The following is a 21809-nucleotide window of genomic DNA, read 5'->3' as shown; positions in this document are numbered from 1 at the left end:
GCAAGACCTTTTTAAGATTAAGCAAATTAGCATTCAATCACTATTGTTTTGTAAACAATCAGTAGGATTTAGAGGTCATTTAACCATAAAACAAACAAGATTTATTTTGCTAATCAATTAATTAGAAGTCAGGAACACACATTTCCAGACACTGTGTTATCCTAGACAATTGGAAAGTCCTTGAATAAGTCATTTATCACTCTTTGATCTAGGTATTTTCATCTGCAAACTGAGATGAAAAGAGTATTCTCCAAAATCTCACTACTTTGCCAATATCTATTCTTAATGAGGGCGTAATTAACTACACAGGGCAGGCAAATGGACAAATGTTCTAAATAACTGAGTTACCCCAAAGCTTAAACAAACAAACAAACAATTCTGGTTTGCTGTACATATCCAGAGGTAGCTCTTCAATTAAAAGACAGAACATGTCTTCAGACATTTCCCTAAGATTTTATACAGCTGAGGATTTTCAGTGAGAACTCTAAGATTTCCCCCCCATGAAAATTGTCATGGAATATTCTCATTTGGTTAGGAAATATAGATCTTTATAGATACCTCAAAAGCACCTCTTTACATTCTACAACACATCTTAAAATCAAGTACACAATTATTTTATTTGTAGTTGTGTGGTTCTAACTTACTCTTACCCCCCAAAACAAAACAAGACAAAAAAAAAATTGTCTTTGATTGGGCAGATCCTGAATGTTTATATGCCTTTCAAGTCGTTGTAGCTTATTGAAGAAAGATCACAGCTCAATCGCATCTATTAAATATTATGTATTTTACTGATAATGCAGAACAGGTACACAGCCCTCTAGAGGTATCACAACCTCTAGAGATAGGTCTGGATACTCTCTTTCCCACCTATTTGGTTGCAAAAAAGATTTTTAAAAAAAAAAACTGTGCTAACAGAAAACTGGCTTAAATAACACATTGAACAGTAATGTGGTGTGTTAAGATGAAATGTGTTTGAAGTTGCATATTACATCCAAAAGAGCATTGCCATAATTCATAGTGATTAATGTTAATGTCAAAAATATTAAAGAAAGTAATAATGATTTGTATCTTCATGTAATAGGCTACCCTTTCTTTGATCTTTTATTCTCTTTGATCAATGAAATTAAGGGGCAATAAATTTCAAACCAATAAAGAGGAATTCATCTTCACCCAGCGCATTGGTCAGCCTGTGGGAATAACTGCCATGTGAGGTCAGAGAGACAAATGCTAAGGCTGGTGTTAAAAAGGGATCAGATAATTTTACGGCCATTAATAACGTTTGTCATGCTGCAAGCTCACACACAGATAAGGGGATCCAGCTATCCTTGTGGGCCCAGACTAATTACCTTCTGGGTCACTAAGATACTGCTTGGCCAGCACACAGTGTTGGTGACTGTTGCCCTTTCAGAAGGGATTGTGGCCATGGAGTCAAGAGCCAGGTCAGTGAAGGTCTCAAAGGCTCTGAGGCCTGAATAGATTGACACCCACTCTCCTTGCTTTGTATTCTTTAAAAGAGAAACCATTAAGCACACATGGAAATGAAAATGTACCTTTGAAAATCCTATGCTCCACTGCTTACCAAAAATAAAAAGTAAAAAATTAAAAAGAAGAAGAATCAAGCATGTCTTTCAACTTAACTGCCCAAAGTATTTAGTCTCCCTAATCACCCAGGACTGTGAGCCTGATTGTGTGTTAGATGACTGGACACTTCGTAGGCAGGGTACAAGTGACCTTTCTCACAGCTACATGAGTCAGCACAGGCATGTTTTCCCAGATACATCTCAACAGTAACTGAAGCTCATTCAAGCACATTGCTTCGCAAAGCTTTTGTGCCTGTTGTAGATTTGAAGTTGGTATAAATGAGGGTCTTTTAGGCATATTTGGCTTACAAAGGGTTTTCCTTAAGCAATCTTTTACATTCTAAACCTACCCTCCTAACAAGATCCATATATTCACTGGTCTTTAAGATAAGTGTCAATAACTGCTAAACACACAGCACTTCTGGGGAAATGTGTCCACTAAGTCCTACCTTGTCATCACTTCCGTGGCATAGCCAAGGCACTGTGTACTGTTCCCATGGTCTGTCATCACCTACACACATGTGGCCAATTTGTTCAATGTGTCCTACTCTTTTTCTAGCAAATGCCTGATGTGACATGGAAGACAGAATGCATTTATTAGCATCTAACAACCTACAGGTTACTGGAAACTGACCATGATGTTGCTAAATCATGCCATTCACAGCTCTCAGCAGTAGGACCTCATGAGCCTCTAATAGACTTATAATAAACAGACACATTTACCTTCATAAAACCGCAGGGGTAAAGCCCAGGTTGGCTGTGGTAGGAAAAATCTCACAGTCATCAGTAATTTATTTCAAAGACTCAGTAGTTAGGTTCCATCCATGTACATACTGGTAACTACAACAAGGCAAGACTAATAACTGTGGTTAAGTATCTGATAACATTAACATTTACTGAAGTCCACTGCATGAAACACTAGCTTTTCTTTGAATAGTAACACATCTGGGCATTTAAAGAAGTGCCAAAAGGAATGATTTTCTACAGCCACATTCAGACTCCAAGATCATAATATTTAAATATGGTTTAAATAAATATTTATAGTATCAAGTCACTTTACTTGTCTGTTAATGTGTATTTTCCCAGGAACTTCCCTGGTATCTCACTTCCTTTCTGCTAAATCTTTTATGGGTTTCTGTGTTCCTGACCATAATCTTGCAGTTGATTGATGCCACAATGCCAGTTTAGAGCTAAGACATCTGACAGTCATCCCATCAGGGGACAAGAGCTGCAGCTTTCCAGAAGCCATTCACAGTTTGTACAGAGTTAACCTTAAGGTTAAGATGTAAGTACTGTTTCTGAGCACTGATTTTGATGGGGAGAAAGGCCTGGGCTTATAATATAAATTAGGCTTCATCATTGTTTAAAACTGTAAGAATACTTTAGATTCCCTGCATTGCTTGAGTTCACAAAAGAGTGGGATGGGAATAATTGAAGACAATGAGTGCTCAAAGCTCTTGGAAAGTTGTGGTGTTGTGTGGTGCCAAAAGGCTTTCACTTTTAATAGAGTTAAAAACCAGCATGCGTGAGTATTTTCAGAAAAATATTTCTGCTGCCAAAGGGAAAACAGAATCCTTACACTGAGGTGAAACTTTTATTGTAAGTGCTAGAAACGGGACATTAGTAGAGTCCAGTTTGAGTACCAGACACTTCAGAAAACATGCAAAATGGGACACTGCTTTCCAACCCAGCTCCCCTCTGGATGTATGCTAGTGAGGCATTGACTGAAGTGAACACTGTGCTGCTCATTTATGCTAATAAAATTTTTAACATCTTTCTACAGAATATTCATTTCAGAGCCTTCAGTTCCTTTGGCTATAGATATGCTTTGAGAAAGTATAAATTTTTAAAGTGAAATAAATTCTACTACTGCTGATGTGAGTCTTCACACATCATAGGAGCACAGCTGTTTTTGGTAGCACCAAATCAAAATTCAACGCTGCCTCAACCTTCTATTTTTGTAATAGATATTGCATTTATGTTCTGTTTCATTTCCATTTGCTCCCACAACCAGACTGAAAAATGAACTGCAGCCCCACCAGTGAAGTTAGGCAGGAGTCATGTTGGTCTCAGATGATTAGGTATGTTACCACCGGTGCATTTCTGTGAGCATGGGTGCCAAATTTGAACCCTGCAGTGCTAATGGCAGCCGTCTGATAGTCTGAGCTTCTGGCCAGTTACTCCCAGAAGACACCACATCAACATCTGGACTCTGAGCCCTGAAAAGGAAGCCTAAAGCTGTGCAATTCAAGATTCTTCCCTGGTGTAGGCTCTCCCCTGGTTCCCTTGCATTTGTCAGGGAGTTTCTATTTGACATGTGACTGTAGATATCAACTCTCTCCTAGGAATACACAGTTTTAGTATTATAAAGCAGCTTGTAGTAGAAACGTCAGTCTGTCTACCCCAGTCGCAGTCCCCCTACCCCTCAAGCCAAGGCCAGCCCCTATGAGCATGCTCATGTTTTGTAGGCACTTCCTCCCTGAGCCAAGCCTTCCTCAATGCCCAGAGACTGCTGATTGAGAGACACCTGACCCAGAGACACCAATGAGGAAAGGGCAACACAACAGACAGTCACCTGAGTCAATAGGACCTTGGGAGGGGGCATAAAGGCAGGTCTAACTTCTGCAGCAGGTTCTGCTACTCATTGACTCCCAGTGCCTGAGTCAGCTAACTCATTTGCGTTGGCAGATAATCTCCCATCCTAAAATGCTTTTGATTTGTTGTGAAGAGTGAGAGTATTTAATAGAGATGCACCCACAGCACACGAATATAGGTACCAAATTCTACCCTCACTTCATCATTCTGTCACCTTCTCATAATATTTATATTTTCTCCTAAATTTTTGGCAGCTAGATGTGGACTTCCCTTCTACAGACAGAAAAGAAAGAAAGCAGATATCAATTAAAAGCTGAATAAGCTAAACCCAAGGGAATCACAAGTCGTTTTGCTGAAGTTGTCCTCACTGATTTTATAAGCCTCATCATCTTTAAAAGCTACTCACAATCATATCTAAAAGCAGAAAAGCAAATGCTCGGTTGAAAACTTATAATTCTGTATCATGTTAAAAGAAAAGACATGAATCATGAAGACTACTACTGTAGAGAGGTCTCTGTTCTGCTCTTTAGGGACAACCAGGCCTGCCTGCAGGACTTTTCTAATTTCTCTGATAAGAAAAGTCCTCAAGTGACTTGTAGTTAACAAAAAAATGTATCCTTCAATAATTAAAATGTGTAGACCAAGATAATAATCAGAACTTCGAACTTCATTTAAAGTCAAAGCACTGTATATCTCCTTAGCTGAATTCAAACTAAAAATGGTCAGAAAAGAAGCTCATGGTTCTGGGTCACTGATGATTGCTTCATTGCTCTCCTCTGTCTCTTGTTTCCCAGTCTTAGCTCTGCTGGTTTGGCTTCTGATCCTTCTGGATGAAGGGGGAAGCAGAGAAAGGATAAAGAAAAAGGGAACAAAAGAGATTACTTGACTAGCTTCCATGTAAGCTGGGCTTGTTGTGCTAGGGTCAAGGAAAAGCCCAGTGCCCATGATGGTCTCAGCGAAAGATACCCTGAGTTCTGCCATTGTCTGCTCTATCAGATGCTAAGAATGTTCCACAGGACCCATCCCACACACCTCTCAAGTCTCTAGGAAGAGATACCTCTTGCTTGACTTCTAAGATGCCTTTTCTGTGAAACTTCCATCCAATGAACCTGCAGAATTGCCTCTCCATTCTTCCCTAATAATCTGACAATCCCTAGCCATATGCAGAGCAGGCCCCAGTTGTCCAATCTTCTCCTCTTTGAGAATGAGCATTGAGTCACTTGCTGCTGCATGTTCTTCCAGGACTGGGGGCGGGGTGGGGTACCCCAAGTCCCTCTCAGAATACTTACTTAGTGTGCTGGGTCAGGGGAGGATCTGAGTTTCTAATCTTTACAAGACACTGCAACACCTCCCAAGACATACACCTTCCATGTCCAGTTCCTCCAGCATCCCTACCCTCATCAGAAAGCGGGTAGGTGCTCAGCCAAGTGCAGAAAAGCTAGGTAATGAGTTGAAAGTTACAGATCACATATCACAGCACCTATTTGGCAAATTTGATTTGGTTGGCCTAAGACCCTGTGATAACATGGAAGAAAATGGAACCTGAGATGGAGAATGGCCAGAGCAAGTTCTGATGTCACCGATTGCTATTAAAAATAAAAATTCAGCATTGGTAGGACCTGTTATTTGAACAAGTACCTAGCTGAAGAACTTCAGAACAAAGTTCTTAGAGAAGTTCATCAACCAATGAAAAACAACACTCATAAATAGAAATGATTTATTGAACTTTTGATCAGTCAGGGAAATTCTTTTCCTGAGTGATCACATGACTGTCTTGAGAAATGAAATGACTGTAAGACAATTTAAAGAGTGCAGCACAATGATACAGGGTGTGAGGTACTTCTACAAAGAGTGCAAAATTGCAGGATGGTTAGCTAAAAATCTTCCATAAAACAAACAAACAAACAAAAAACCCCAAAAAACAAAAAACAAACAAACAAAAAACTACTCAATGACCTCAACAGAACTGAAGAAATGAGCACTGACTTTAATTAACCATGTGCCTAGTTCTAAAAAGGAAGTACTAAAGATTAGACAATAAGAAATAAAAATGAATCCCTGACAGACAGAGTCATGGATTCTTATCTCCACCCCAGATCCAGGCCAAAGAGAGACTTTTGTTGAAAATAGGATTGAGAAGCCAAAGCAAAATAGCCCTTAAATAGCAAATTGTATTCAGCATAGAAGGGTCTTTCAAGTCTCACTAAATGTCTTCATTATGATCTAGGCCAGAGAAATAAACAGCAAGTTAATTAAACCTACAGGTAGTATTAATTCAGTGTAAGGGGCAAAGAGTAGTGAGATAATGAAAAGCCTTTGGAGGTTAGGACCAGAACCAGCAAATAGAGAGGAATTTGAGCAAGTGTATGTGTTTAACAGAATGAGGCCCTTAGAAAATAGGACAGCTAACAGCAAATTCAGCTGATAATGCCAACAATTAAATATATCCTAGATGCAATGTTTTGGGAAAACAAGCACCAGAATTGTTTGGCTTTCCTACTCTGACAGAAAATAATGATGGATATGGGGAATAACCATGCACCAAGTGACACCTCTGGCCTGGAGGGGAAAAAAAAATTCCATCTGCTACAGTATAGCATTTTGCTGATAATATTTGATGATCCATGAAAAAAACTCAAATGGAAAAGGAAACATCTTACCTATTAGAATGTGATAATTCTTAATTCTTTTCTCTATCTACCAGGAAAGTTAAGTTTTGAAAGGGCATAATTTATAAATGAACTATCTGGCAAAGCTTACCAATTATTAAAGCAAAGCAAATGAGACACAGTAAAAGGGAAATGTAGCCAGCAGCCCCTGATCCCCACCCACCTGCTGCACTTCCTCTCCTTCAGGCTTTATCTGTGTAATCATTAGAGAAAACCTTCACACTTGACTCCTCCCTAGGGTCTTTGCTTGCTCTTCCTTCACTCTAGCAAACCCTGTGTCTCCAGGTTTTGTCTCATCAAAAGTCCTCTCCTCAAAGTAACTATGAACCATCATACCTGATGTTGGCCTTCCCATCACGTTGGTGCCTCAGGCTGCATACCATTATCATTACTTGAACATATCTTACTAGTGACTTATTGTTTGTTTACTGATGAATTTCTGTCTTTAGCACCATAAGACTGTAAGATCTTTAATAATAGCATTGTTTTTCTGTGCTACTGTTTTCTATGCTTTAATACTCCTGGCAAATATGATATGTAATATATGTAATGTTTAATCTATAAATTATATGTGTATGTCTGTATACTGTCTGAGAGGAGACTATAAAAACACTTTCTAGAAGAAGGCAGTCATGATATAGAAAATGGTATCATTGTAAGTGGGTAGAATCACTGAGTCAGAATTGAGATTCAATTTTTAAATAAGCAGTTGCATTAACATAAGTTCTTCAGAGTCGTTAAGCTTACCAATTCTGTAATTACATATTTGGTCATATTAGTCCCCCAATAATGAAATTCCAAGGATCACTTCAGCAGTAGCATCAAACCAACGTGTATATTTACTCATAAAAATTCATATGAAGTTAACTACCGTGCGGTTTCTTCCAGCTTTCTTTTTTCTCCAATAGAGTGAAATTAATGTGTGCAATCTAATGAGATATGGTGCAATTAGAGGACGACTATGCATAGTGATATCTCTGCTTGTATATGTTTCAAATCAAATAGAGTCTGTGGTGACATTTCAGGAATCGAAAGAATGAAAAGCAAAATTAAATTGCTATTAGATTTCAAATTGCAGCTGGGTACCTGAATACAAAGTTAACCTGTGAAAATCTGATTTTTAATGTACCTCCACCTGTATTAAAATAATTTTATATGTATGTAGGTTGGATGTATATTCATAAAGAAGTATAGCCTAGCTTAAATACCAGGAAATAATAAAACACTGTAAATTATAACAACAACAAAACCCACAACAGTCATAACACACTGCTGGAATCTTCTACCATTTAAAGAGGATGCTTGAAGATAATATTAAACCCAGCTGTAACTCTAGGTTCCTTGAGCAGACCCTATAGTAACTGAAGAAGAGTGCAGTAACCTCAGGGCTTACAGCTTCTGAAGGACTCCGCTAGACAGAGACATGCTGAAGAAAAATAAAAATAACAACACCAATTGTCCTAAACCACTTTCAAAATCTCTCTCTCTCTCTCTCTCTCTCTCTCTCTCTCTCTCTCTCTCTCCATCTCCCTCTTTCTGCTTTTTCTTCCAGGGGTGGGGGTGGGGGCTTTCCAAGACAGGATTTCTCTCTCTGGCTTAGCCCTGGCTTTCCTGAAACTCACTATGTAGATCATGTTGGCCTTGAATTCACAGTGATCTACCCGCCTCTGCTTTCTGAATGCTTGAATTAAATACTTTCTCTACAACTGCCCAGCTATGGATTTCTCTCTTAGCTGTTTTTTTAGCTGTTTTTTTTTTCTTTACAATCAGAAGAAAAATGAGTAGCAAAATCACCACAGGATGTTAATATAAACCTACGAACTATATCATCTAATTCCAGCCTCTTTTGTGTGACACTTGACATTGAATCCAGGGTTTCATGTATGTTGGGCAAGCACTCTACCATTGAGGCACATCACAGGCTTCTTTTTATATTTCATCTGAGACAGAGTCTCAGTGAGTGGCCCATGCTTACCTTGAACTCACTCTGTAACCCAGCTCAGCTATGGATTTGTCATCCTCCCTTCTCAATGTCCCAGTTATCTATGGTTGATTACAGGTCTGCAGTGATGGGCTGGCTTAATTATAGCATCTATAAGCTAAGAGAGCCTATGAAAGGATAAAGCCATCTTTGCATTTGCATCCTCAAGCTGAGTTAGCCAAGAGTCACTGAGTTAGGTGTGGCATTGTGAGTAGTCCACGAAGAAGAAAGCCACGTGGAAAGTCTTCATATACTACTTATGCTTTTTTGAGATAGTGGATATAACTATTTTGATCTTCTCCACAGATCCCACTCCTTACTGCATCTCCTATAATTTATCTAGCACTAACTACTCTAGCAAACTGTGATATAAAGCATTGTATCAAACCACTAGTCTTATAGAGGCAAATCATTATTTTCATGATTATGTGATTTAAGAAAAGCAAAACATACTGGATGGTAGTGGAGCATGCCTTTAATCCCAGCAGTTGGGAGGCAGAGGCAGGTGGAAATCTGTGAGTTCAAGGCCAGCCTGGCCTACAGAATGAAGTTCAGGACAGGCTCCAAAGCTACACAGACAAAACTTGTCTTGAAAAAACCAAAAAACAAAAGGGGGAAACCACAAAACATGCTTATAGTAAACAACATTTAGATGTTTCCATGTGGAATATCCATGTAGCATGTTTTATAAAAGATACTTTGCTTTGATTTCTTTATATATTTGCTTCAAATTGGAAAAAAAATCTACTACATGATGCAAGACTCATTTAACTGAGAATCTAGCTCATGGGTAGAGTTTTTTTGTCTTGCACAGTCAAGGTTCTGAGTTCAAACCCCAGAATCACCATAAAAGAAAAGAGTGCTATGTTATAATGTCAATTACCATATCTGGAAAATGTGAGCACTAAATCCTCTTCCTGCAGAAAATGCACAGAATTATAAATATTGAATTACAGGTGCGGTATTGCAGAGTGTGTACTTTTACTTATGAAGGACAAAAGCTTCCCATAATGAGTGTCAGTGTTACCCAGTAAAATGTAGCTAAATTACACCTGTCTGTATGCTTACCTTATTTCAAGAGGTGCCATTCTGAAAGCTTCATGTCCCTCTCTTTTTAGTATTAGGGAAAAAACACCTATAATATATTTTCATATGAAAGACAAGAAGAATGTGTAAAAAATCAGTGTAGAATAAACCTAAACTGATTAGCTGGCTTTCACTTTTTAAATTGCACCTTCAACAAAAAGAAGTATCGAGTGAAATTGCCAAGAAGCCTTTCAAAGACCACTCATCAATGCTAAAGACCACAACTAGCTTGTCATAATTAACTCTGTATCCAAGGAAGACAAACATAAGCAACAGTTCGATGCCTAAACCCATAGCTTGAAAGATGGAGTTCAAATGAGTGAAAATTGAACTTGGGCCAAACTACTTTATCCTGCTCACCTTGTTCCATAAATCAAGTAGAAAAATAACTGTACATCAGCAATGTTGTATATTAGTTCAGTTTTATTGGACTGAATTTCATTATTTTGTAAAGTGAATTCCTCCACAAAATAGCATGAATACAAAGATATGAATTATATATGTGCTTCATCACAATATACTCTTGCCTCTAACTTTAGTGCTGTTCCTGCAGATATTACACACACACACACACACACACACACACACACACACACACACACACACTTTCCTTTGCATCAAACACTTGTCTGTCCATTCTTCAACACTGTGAACACAATTCCAAAAGGTTTCTGTGATTTCTGCATCTGACTCCCATACCTTGATGATGGTCTCCTATTACACTGCTGCCATGAACCCACTTTATATGCAGTCTAATATTTATACCTCCGTTTTTGAGCTGACAAAAAGTCCTTTAGATAAACATTTTTTCTATGGGACCCCTCAATTCAACTACAGAGAAACTTCAACAAAAAATGGATAGAGATGGCAAAGATGAAGGTGAAAAAATTCCTTTGGTTAAGTTAGAAAGAGAATATGTAAATAGCTCCGCAAAGCCCCCACAATTTCTACAATTATATGATGCAGAAAGAAGAGCAAGAATAGAGTAACCATAGTTTCAATGCAGTTGGTGTTTGCTGCCCTTGGGTGACAGCAGAGAAGGGGGAGAGAGGAGGAAGAATCCAACTGAACTTTTCATTGCTTGATTCATAAACATACATACCAGAATATTTCTCTTGGCCAAGCATTTATTAAAAAATCCTCACCCTGTCTACTTATAAACAATTTGAGAAGTCAGACACTACAATATGCATAGCAATGCTCAAGAATAACCTTCTCAGGTGACTTTATTATGAGCTATGAAAAGTGTTAGCTAATAAAACATGAGGGTATTTAGTTGATTTCCAAGATTTTCCTTTCTAGAGTTTTCTGTCCCTTCATAAAGCCCTCCCAGCAATGATTCAAACTCACTTATGCCTCCCCTTGACATTACACAACCCCAAAGCAAATGATCCAGTAACATGGCCACAAATAAAGCCTGAGGGACAACGTTCAACCACAATTCTAAAGGCAAGTTTCACAGTTGTACCACTCAGCATCTCTACTATGGTTTATTTGTTGTTCAATTATATACATGCAATTTCTTGCTGGTTTTACCCTTGAGTATGTATTCTACAAAAAGCTCATAAAGTTCGTAAAATTAGCTATACCTGTAATCTTATAATATTCCCCAGACTGTGAGTAAAATTGTACTTATTCACTTAAAATTAATATCCTTTGCTTGGCTCTCTGTGGAATTCTGACAAAACACTGAATTTAATGTTCACGTACTTGGCCATTTAAATCCAACTATCATGGCTATCTATCTTCTAACTATCGCAAAGTGGCAAAGTGAGATTAGAAACCGTCCTGCTGTTTATAGTGTGGCCTGGGAAAATGAACCTTCACCATAATCATTCCAGTGGGAAGAAGAACCCAAAGATCCACAAAGCTTTTAAATGATTCAAAACAGGGAATGGGATAAAATGAAGCACAGCGAAGAAGGATTGCTGATCAGAGAAACTCATTCATTTTGATTTGATCTTGTTGTAATTTTAATTACATGTATCCATAAAGCTATTTCCCAACTAAGGTTTAGACTCAAGCACACAGACAACTGCACATTTATTAACTCAAGTAGTGTGTGGGAATCAAGGCTCAAATTGCCATTTATCAAAATTCTGAACTTTGAAAACTTCTATCCTCAAACATTAGAATGCTTCATAGCTTTTGTGGAAATAAAAGCTTGACTAAATTAGTCATTGAACTAAAGAACAAATATTCTTGGATAACTCAAATGGGTGGTTTTTATGAAACAGATACCTGGGATTCTGGGCATAATCACTTCTGTAGAATTCCCCTTTTAGAAAATCTTACCCATTTTCTGGGGCTCAGCTTTTTCATATTTAAAAGGCAGCTTTACTTGGTACATGGACTACTCTCTGGAGTCCTGCTACTGGGAAGTCCTGGATAACTTCTAAAAGCCACATGTCCCAGGGTCCAATTCCAGGTTACAGGATTAGACGTGCCAGAAGTGAGGGCCAGGTTGCTGCATGGTTGACAGCCACTGAGCAGCCTGAAACAAAGCTAGCCGGCAACAAGACTAGATGACCAGGTTGTATGACCTTCATTTTTGACATCTTATTCCACCCCAGAGGACACTGCAGAGAGTGTCCTCTAAGGAAGAGGAAGGAGAGAGTGAAGAATGGGGACTAAAGGGTACCTGGCAGACATCAGCAATCATCACACACAGGATGGAATCTTTGGCTTTTTGCAAAGCTCCTTCCTTCCCTTTGCTTCTCAGGGCTCTCCCGCCCCCTGCTGATAGAACCCAGCATTTATTTCTCTGCGAGGTTTTTGTTACTATAGAGACAGAAGCCAGGAGAGAGGCAAAGATGTAAATACAGAGCTGGCTCTTGGATGGGGGATGTCAGAAAGATGAGGCAAACAAATGGAAAGGAAGAGGAAAAGAGGGAGCCCACAGACACTTGGCAGCAGCATCTAGGCAGGTAATCGAACATTATAGATGGGAAAGACAGAGGACATGGGGGTTATCACAGGAGATGGGAGTATGTGAATTAGGGGAAGGTCAACCCATTGTAGATAACTGGGAGAAGAACCCAAGGATGACACTGGCTTCTCTTTTATCTTTTTCCATTTTTCAAAATGTCAGTATCTGTGGGTGTAATCCAATAAATATGGTTTTGTAGACTCCAAAAATTAAGCTGGCTTCCCGCCTACATTGGCTAACCACTAAAAGGTGTGGGCTTTTGAGACAGCAGTAAGTAGGTTGAAGAGCAAGAGCAAAAGGTGATCTTCCATGTGAGGAGGATTTGATTTGGTTTGCCCAGATCCTGGAATATGGAATTACAAAATTATTATCTACAAGACAGGGTGATCAGTGGATTGCAGGGAAATTTTAAATTCCACTGCTAATGATTCTTTTTCTTAAAATCTAGAACAGATAATCCATCCAGGTGGCTCTTTCTAAGGAACTACAATAATGACAGAAAATAAAGTAATGAGAGACTCAATGAGTTAGTAAGGTCCAACCACTGTACCCTCCCAACCGTACCCACCTTACAATCATCCTATATGGAAACTTATGCAAACCAAATAAAAAAAGATTCTTATTGGACATAGGAGAGAAACTTGTGAAGATAATAAACCTAGCGCTAACTGTGCAAAGGCTGTGAGAATGAGCAAAGACCCTGACCACATAATCTCAGACAAACCACCACAATGGTGGCTGTTGCAGTTGTCTGTGACAACATCTTCATGAAATTAGGTTTTAGAGATGAACAGACTGTCTTAGACAGCAGAACAAATCACTTACTGGGTACCAGAAGGGCATCAGAGAAAGGCTTTGGAGTTGTTACTCACTTCTCTGAACTCCAGGAATGAAGATGGATCTGAAGTGAATGGGCAGACATTTGATAGTACAGATAATGGAACTACCTGCTCTACTCCTGCCCCTCCAGAATGGTTCAGATAAACCCATGGGCTCATCAGAGAACAAAAGGGAGCATTTAAATTTTTGGAATTTCCCTAGTACATTTTATGAGAAAAATATAATAGTTCTATACAAGACTTAAAGTCAGGGGTTTATGTTACCAGATAAACTATCAGAGAGGAAGGATGTACTTTAGTTCTACTTCCTGTAGTAGAATTTAACCCTTTGAAATGGGATTTACTCAGTCAAAGCTCATGATATCACAAATGCCCAGGGCATATAGACCATGCAATGAAAGAGAATTTACTGTTTGGACTAGAAAAGACAAGGCTGAAATATAATGCTGGATAATTAGAGTAAGGAATACTTTTCATTGTTTTAGTTGGAATGTAAAATGAGATCTAAAAAGTAAATTTAATAAAAAAAACTGAACAACATACAAATTATTTCAAGCTCTCATCAAAAACAAGGTTGATATACGGCAATTTTTTGTTGTTTGGCTGTTATTATTGTGTGTGGTCACTAAAATGTCTACTGATCTGCTAGAAGAATAACAATGGTCTCTGCTCCTAAAAGCTCATTCACTGCATTACTAGTAGTCTACCAAAAAAATCCTTTTCAGAGTTTTTGAGAATATGCTCTATGGTTTAGTTTTGGGGACCATCCAGAGTGGTGTTTCAGAAGAAGAGAAAAGGTCCCACACATACCTAAATCAAAAATTCCATTGTAGGACATCTATCCATTCACATTACAGAAGCACTCAACCTAACTCCCAAAGCCAGGAGACAGAAGGAATAATCCTTTGTCAGTTTAGGAAGGGACTTTAGGCTCTATGAAGACAGGCTGGGGATTTAGACTACAGATTTAACATTGAAATGGTCCAGAATCCACACATTCCTGGACCTACTTTAGACAGAAATTTTTATGGCAACAGATAAAACAAAATTGTTACTCTAGGGTGATAGAAAGTAATAATTGATGTTCAGTTTCACAGTAGGAAGGAAAGCAATGTTGGACTTTGGCACCTGAGAATGCAGGGCCACTGAAAGCGATGGTGTCAGTTCAGCAAGCCCTCCTGACATGGGAAGGGAGTTTTGTGTACAGTGGTCCTTTTACTTTCCTTCGGAAGGAGCCCTGTCCTTATTCTTAAACACTAGCAACTAGTAAACCCTGTCCACACAGAACTGCATTTGGCACCAAAGACAGGATTATGGGTTTGGTTTTCCCTGAGGGCAACCACTATGCAACCGTTGTCTTAGACAAAGAATATGTAATATCTATATAAGTTAGTGTTGCCAAGTCAAATGTCCTGAAATCCTATGCAGCTCATGTTGTTGGTGAGTTTCATGGACAAGTTGGGTAAAAAGAGAAGAAAGGATGAGGTGAATAAAATTAGAAATAAGCAAAGAGATACAAACAGGAAACCCTTTGCCATTTCCACTTTATTTTTTTTTTTCTTTTACTATAGAGATTTGACTAGGTGGGCTGCTTAGAAGACAGGAAGACAGGTGTTAGAGAAAAATCTAACTGAAAGTCTACTGTATAGCAGGGATCACGGCAGGTACTTAATCAATTTCTTCAGAATTGATTCTAAAGGTAATTCTGTAGCTACTTCATGCCTGACTAATAAATATGAAACACAGACTGGTATACATGAGTCAGTCTACAACTCTACAGTACCAAAGTAGATTGAAAGCAGAAAGATCCCCCAAGTAAAACTCCACTTCAACCTGTGTGGTCTTATTTGATTTGTAATCAGATTTTAAGATGAAACTGTCTAGTTACTGAAAAACTTTTAAGTTTTATGTAAACAGCTTTATTATGAAATTTTACTTTTTTCAGTTGTAAGGGCTTTTGGATTTTTTTGTTTTGTTTTGTTTATTTTTGAAAATTTCTTTTGTTTTTGGGATTATAATATAGATTACATCATTCCCTTTTCCTTTTCCTCCCTCCAACCCCCTCCCCATTACCATTCCTTGCTCTTTTTGAAATTCATGACCTCCTCTTTTTTTAACGTGTTATATGCAAATATATATTTATACACATAGATACATGCATACATATTTCTAAATATAAACTGCTCAGTCTGTTTAATGTTGCCTACATGTATGTTTTCAGGGCTGACCATGAGGTATTTAATAAGCAGTTGGTGTGCTCTTGCATGGGAAAGACTATTTTTTCTACTTTTAACATTCCATACTTGCCTGTAGTTACAGTATAGGATTGAAGAGAGGCTGTATGAGCTTTACCATATATTTTCGCATGCCTATGGTTGTTGTCTTTGTTTCTTTCATGTTTAGGTTATCATTTGGGTGACATAGTCTCACCTTGTGGTCTCTATAATTTTTCCATGCCCTATTCTACAGTGTTTTTGGTGGTAACTAACAGCTCTGTAATTGAGCTTAGTACCCACCCAACAAGAGAGAAACCATGTCATATACTGGAAACCTAGCTAACTATTCAAGGTTAGTGAATTCATGGATCTTGGGGAAGAATCTACAACCATTACTTTTCTGAACCAGAATAATCCTTAACAACACTATAAATATTTGTTTTTTTATCCACAGATGATTGTACTTCTCACTCCTCATCAAGGACACTTCTCTTTGCCTCAGGCATGGGACATTACAGAAAAACACAACCAATTAAATGCAGTTGTGGAGCTCATCCCCAAAAGATACATCTACAAACAACCCCATACTTAATGCTCACCTGTAAGTTTTATAAACTGCAAATATAATTCAAGTGTTTGTCATGAACATTTAACACTGAAATTAAAACAAGTTCTAAGTCTGAAATACATGCACTACATTCCAATGATTTAGCATGAAAGAGAATGCAAAATATTTTAAATAATTTTATAGTCATTATACATTAAATGATGACATCTTGGACACAACTAGATTAAATATATTACTAAAATTATGTTTCACTTTAATTCTTTAGTATATATGAAGAACAGTGTGTAACTATATTGTGCTAGTTTGTCTAAATTTAATTCAGTGTTTCTCAACATTAGCAGCAATTTGAAGCTTGGTATACATACCAATGGCACATCCATGAGATAACAGACTGGGGTGGACCTGTATTTTAGTGTTTTTGTATTTTCAAAAGATGATCCAGAAATCCTTAACTGTTACCATAACTGAGCTTTAATGGTGAAAGATTTAAATTCCTTTTATCTACAGTGGGGAGAGTTGGAAGTTTTGGAAAGAGCAAATCACAAAATGTCTTACAACTTTTGGTTTTGCTAACCACAAGTCTCTACTACAATGTAACCTCCAAAGAAATAGAGTAATGGCCTATTTTGTAATACCCATTGCTTTGTTCCATGCCCCAAACAAGGAGCAAATAACAAAGGGACCACAGTAACTCTTTTTCTGAATAAAATGCAACACATTTAATATTTAATAAGCATATAGAACCATGGTGCTTTAATTTCTTGATGATTTACCAAAAACTTGAAATAAGTTTTCAGACTCTTAGACCTAATGACTAAATTCAGAAGAAATAATTATAATATTGATTAATACTTACTTTTTGTAAATCCTGTTCTTAAAGCTAATTGGATTGCCAACTAGCTTGTTTGAAAGGCAGACATATTAAAATGTATCTAATCATTTCTTCCTCTACTGAATGCTAGACTTGTGTTGTTTTTTTCAGAAACTAATCAACCTATATGTATTTATTAGCTCTTAATACTTGCTACCACTGGTCTTCTTGAATAACTTACATTTATAAGTATAAAGTATTTGACCAGAGGAGAAGTTACTGTTCAAAACTGTTCATTGGCCTAACAGTAGAGCAGAAATCTGTATTCTACACATAACTAAAATGTGGATCAATTGTTCCCAGATAATACCTTGGATGCTCTCACAAGGCAGTTTCTCCTTTGGATATGTGGGTATATTAGCAGAGAGCATGCTGGCTTGGGGTGCTTGCTACTTAGATGATAACAGAGAGAGGATTTAGAAAGAGATTAATTCATTGACTCTCTGGTTCTTCTGTAATTCTGGTCAACAATGCAAATACATACAGTTATCCTTAAGGGACACAAGGACAAAAGAATGACATTTTTATTAAATGCATTTTAGCTTTGAAAATTATCTCCACTTTTACACTCATGCTGAGTTTATAATATTAATATCACATCTAATTTCTTTGACTCTCAAAAGATTTTCAAACAACCCTCTGATGGTTTGTGTCCATACAAACCAATAAAAGGATTATATTTATCCAGGCATACAGCTTCCTCATCTGTGACAGGTATAATGTAAGTAAGACTCTTCATATATTAAGCCAAGCATAATTCTGGAATTTACTAGTGTAAGATAATATCCACCACTTCATTTTAACCACTACACAATGTCATGCATTAAAATACTGGAAGCTACAAATTGCTAATGAAGTTTAGTTACAAAGGAGTGTAAGAATTCTTGTTATTGTCCTTGGATTAGATCTCAAAGTGCAGAATGTTAAAATTATTATTTTGGGACTAGGAAACAGGCTCAGTGCACAAACTGCTTGCTATGCATTTATGATAACTCGTGTTAAGGTCACCTAAACCCACATAAAATGATACAACATTTCATGCTTGTAATCTTAATATTCCTATAGTGAGATGCAAGATTGACATAGAGAAATACCTGGGAGCTTGTAGGCCATCTAGCTTAGTATACATAATGGTCAATGAGACAACCTGTCTCAAGAAAGTGACTGAGTAGGGGATTGAAGGGCTGGAGAATACACATCACATAATGCTATGGGAATAAAAATGGCTTCTATTTGTCTATCTTATTCTTTGTAGCAAACAATCACTATACTGGATATTTGAATTTTTCAAATGTAAAACCTCCTGAAATTTAGGAGACAACTATACAGTTTTATAAAGTTATCACATAAAGGGAGTTGCCATATTTATCAGATAAAATTGCAAAGATATTCACTTAAAGTTGAATTGCTAATATTTCAGCATAAGTATATCTCAGATGTAGTGGGGAGCCATCTTTCATTTAAAACTTTTGTTTATTTAAGCTGAAATTTAGATATGATATTCCTTTCTTTTTTTGTGATTGTCATCACTGTATGGATATCACATTTGTGGACTACATTATAGGCCAGTTATCATTCTAAATCAACTTTACAAGCATGACCTATGATGCTCAATATCTCTTCATGTGAGTCAATGTGAACCTCTTCCTCAGAGCTTAATACTTAGTCCCTGTGTTTTTTAAGGTCCTGTTTGTACAAGTACAAATTAAGATTTTCTTCTCTTTCTTTGATAGTACATCCATAGAAGCAAACTTAAAAACAGGTAAAGTGTGATATAAAAGCTCTTGTATATCTCATCATTGAAGAACATAAAATAATAAATCCCATAGTATGATATAATTTGAATAATTTGCTCAACTACAAACATTTACAGTGCCAGTAACTTTCACTAGCATGGCATGCACGATACATTGGGTTTGGGTCTGAGAATAATTTAACAAGTATAGAGTGGTTGAACATTTTGCCATAAGCCTTGAGGAACACAGGTAATACACAGTAGAACCAGAGTTCTAATGTGTATATTCTGATTTCAAAGAATATTTATCATATTTTCTTTTAATGAAGAGCTAAAATTCATTGATCATGAGCCCCTCAGACTACTTTAGGTAATCACTGAAGGGTGGAATCAAGACTTGATTCAAGCCTGGACCCATGACCAAAAAATTGTCAGGTACAGCAAGCTATCAGGGTTGGTAGTGTGGTTCAACAGGTAAAGGCACCTTTAGCACAACCTGGAAAATCTGATTTCAGCCCAAAGCACCCCACATACAAAAGGTGACAGAGTATCCACTGGACAAAGTTGTTCTCTGACAGATGTACACAGAATCACACCTTGCATACACAAAATAACAAAAGTTTTCAAGGAATATGGTCAGTGTAATTAGCAGTGCCCTTGGATATACACTTAACAAAAATGTGTTTTCAAAATCATTTCCCCTTTAAAACCTGTGACAGCTCAAATGTGAAAGCAGAGTAAAGTATAGCCCTGGTGTAATGAGCTGGTCTGTGAGGTTTATGTTCTGTGGATGCTACAAAGCAACAGGAAATTAAATTAACACAGTTATTTATAGCATTTAAAATTTTTACCCTAATTAATTTCCTGTATTATTGTATTTCAGTTCTGCAGTCATCATTTAAGTAAATTTCCTTCAGTTACATAATTCATTCCCCATAATCAAAGCAAGTCACTTTTCATGACTTGACCTATGACAGCTCACCTCTCTGACTTGTTGTATGTGAAGAGTTACATCATGTACACAATTTTCCCCTCAAACTTCAAAGTGGAATGAAGTCTGAAGGTGCTCTCTTATCTTTAATGCCTCTCTATAGAAATATATTTAATTTATTTTAAAAATATTTTTATAATGAATAGCATACAGCAGACATAGCACATGTACCTACATTCATATCTTACTGGTATACTCCCAGAAGAAAGCAGCTTTCAGCAAACTTTCATAGCAATAGACAAAAATGGAGAAATGAGTCAGTTTATTTCCATCTCAAGCTAACAAAATCTGTTTCTACAAAACATAAGCCTTAACCAGTTCAACAGAGTGGGCTCTTGTTTTATAGAAAAGAACTTGAAGTCCAAAGAAATTAGGCAACTTCATGAACTTTCATCTAAATTGAAAAAGTTGCTTGAAGTTTCATTGCACTTCCCAGCTAGGCATAGTGTGCCCATTGTTCCAAGACATGAAACCCTTTGGCCAGCTCAAACATTCAGGTAAGTACACCTGCAAACTTTCTTTCTATCTCTAAAGATTGAGAGAAGAGGGAAGAGTATTTTCCAGTTCATTCCTAGCCTTGCTAGCACTCTGATATTTCTAAAATCATTTCCAGCAATGTAAACAAGTGAACAAAGGGTGAAGAAAATGAAATTCACCCTAACCTCAGTGCTGAAAGGGTTCCCAATGTGTTTGTGAGCAAAATTTTGAGGGCCTCCCAAGGTGCTTGTGCACAAAATAAGAAATGTATTACATATGCAGTCATATCTGGACAGGCAAAGAAATAGCAAACTCTAGTACTGAGTGAGCTGAGGCAAAAGATGACTTCTGTAATACTCACTAATGGATTCTTTATGGAGACGTTTTATTATTCCTCCTTAATTACCCATCACTCATTCTTTTTCCAACTTAAACTACTTCATCATCAAAAAACCAGAATTTGGTAACTTATTTGCTGGATGTCTGTCTTGATTAGACATTGTCCTTTAGTTGACCCTAGTCTAGATGGTTTAAGGGGCCCAAATCTTCACAGAAATTGTTCCAGTTTGTTCAGTTTAAACAATTTGCTTCTTGCATGAAAGAAAGTCAAAATGGCCACATATGTTTGTGATAGCTAATCTTTATTGTTAACTCAAGAGGATTTAGAATCAGGTAGCAGATGTTCCTCTTGGTGTGTCTATGGTGACATATCCCAAGGGGAGTTAAGGAAGGAATACCTACCCTAAATGGGTGAGGAACACCCTACAGTCTGGGGTCCTGGAGTGAGTAAAAAGGAGGAAAGGAGAAAGTCACCATTCATCGATTCATTGTTCCCTGACTGTGGACACAATGTGATCAGCTGCTCCAAGTCCTACCATTTGTCTTCCCTGCCATGAAGGACTATTTCCACAAATTCTGAACCCAAGTGCACCTTTCTTTTGTAAACTTGCTTTGATTTATCACAACAACAGGAAAAGTAACAAATGCAAGGATTTTCCTCAATCCTTACCCATCAGACAGGCTTCAGCATCTCACCAGGTAATCTAGACTTGTGAAATGGCTTACTGTTAAGTTCTCTTGTGAGCCCACGTGTGGCAGCTCTGCTTGGGAGATCATTCTGCATCTGGAAACTCACCAAGACTGTACAATAACCAATCCTATTTTAGAGATTCACTCCATCTCCTCCAAAGGACAGGAAGTGCATGTTCAGTGAATGAATGGATTGGAGGATGGGTAGTACAGAAATAAAAGGAGGCATTGCTTACCAAAACA

Source organism: Phodopus roborovskii, unplaced genomic scaffold (assembly GCF_943737965.1).
Source record: "Phodopus roborovskii unplaced genomic scaffold, PHOROB, whole genome shotgun sequence".
NCBI lineage: Eukaryota > Metazoa > Chordata > Mammalia > Rodentia > Cricetidae > Phodopus > Phodopus roborovskii.
This window is presented reverse-complemented; position numbering follows the sequence as displayed.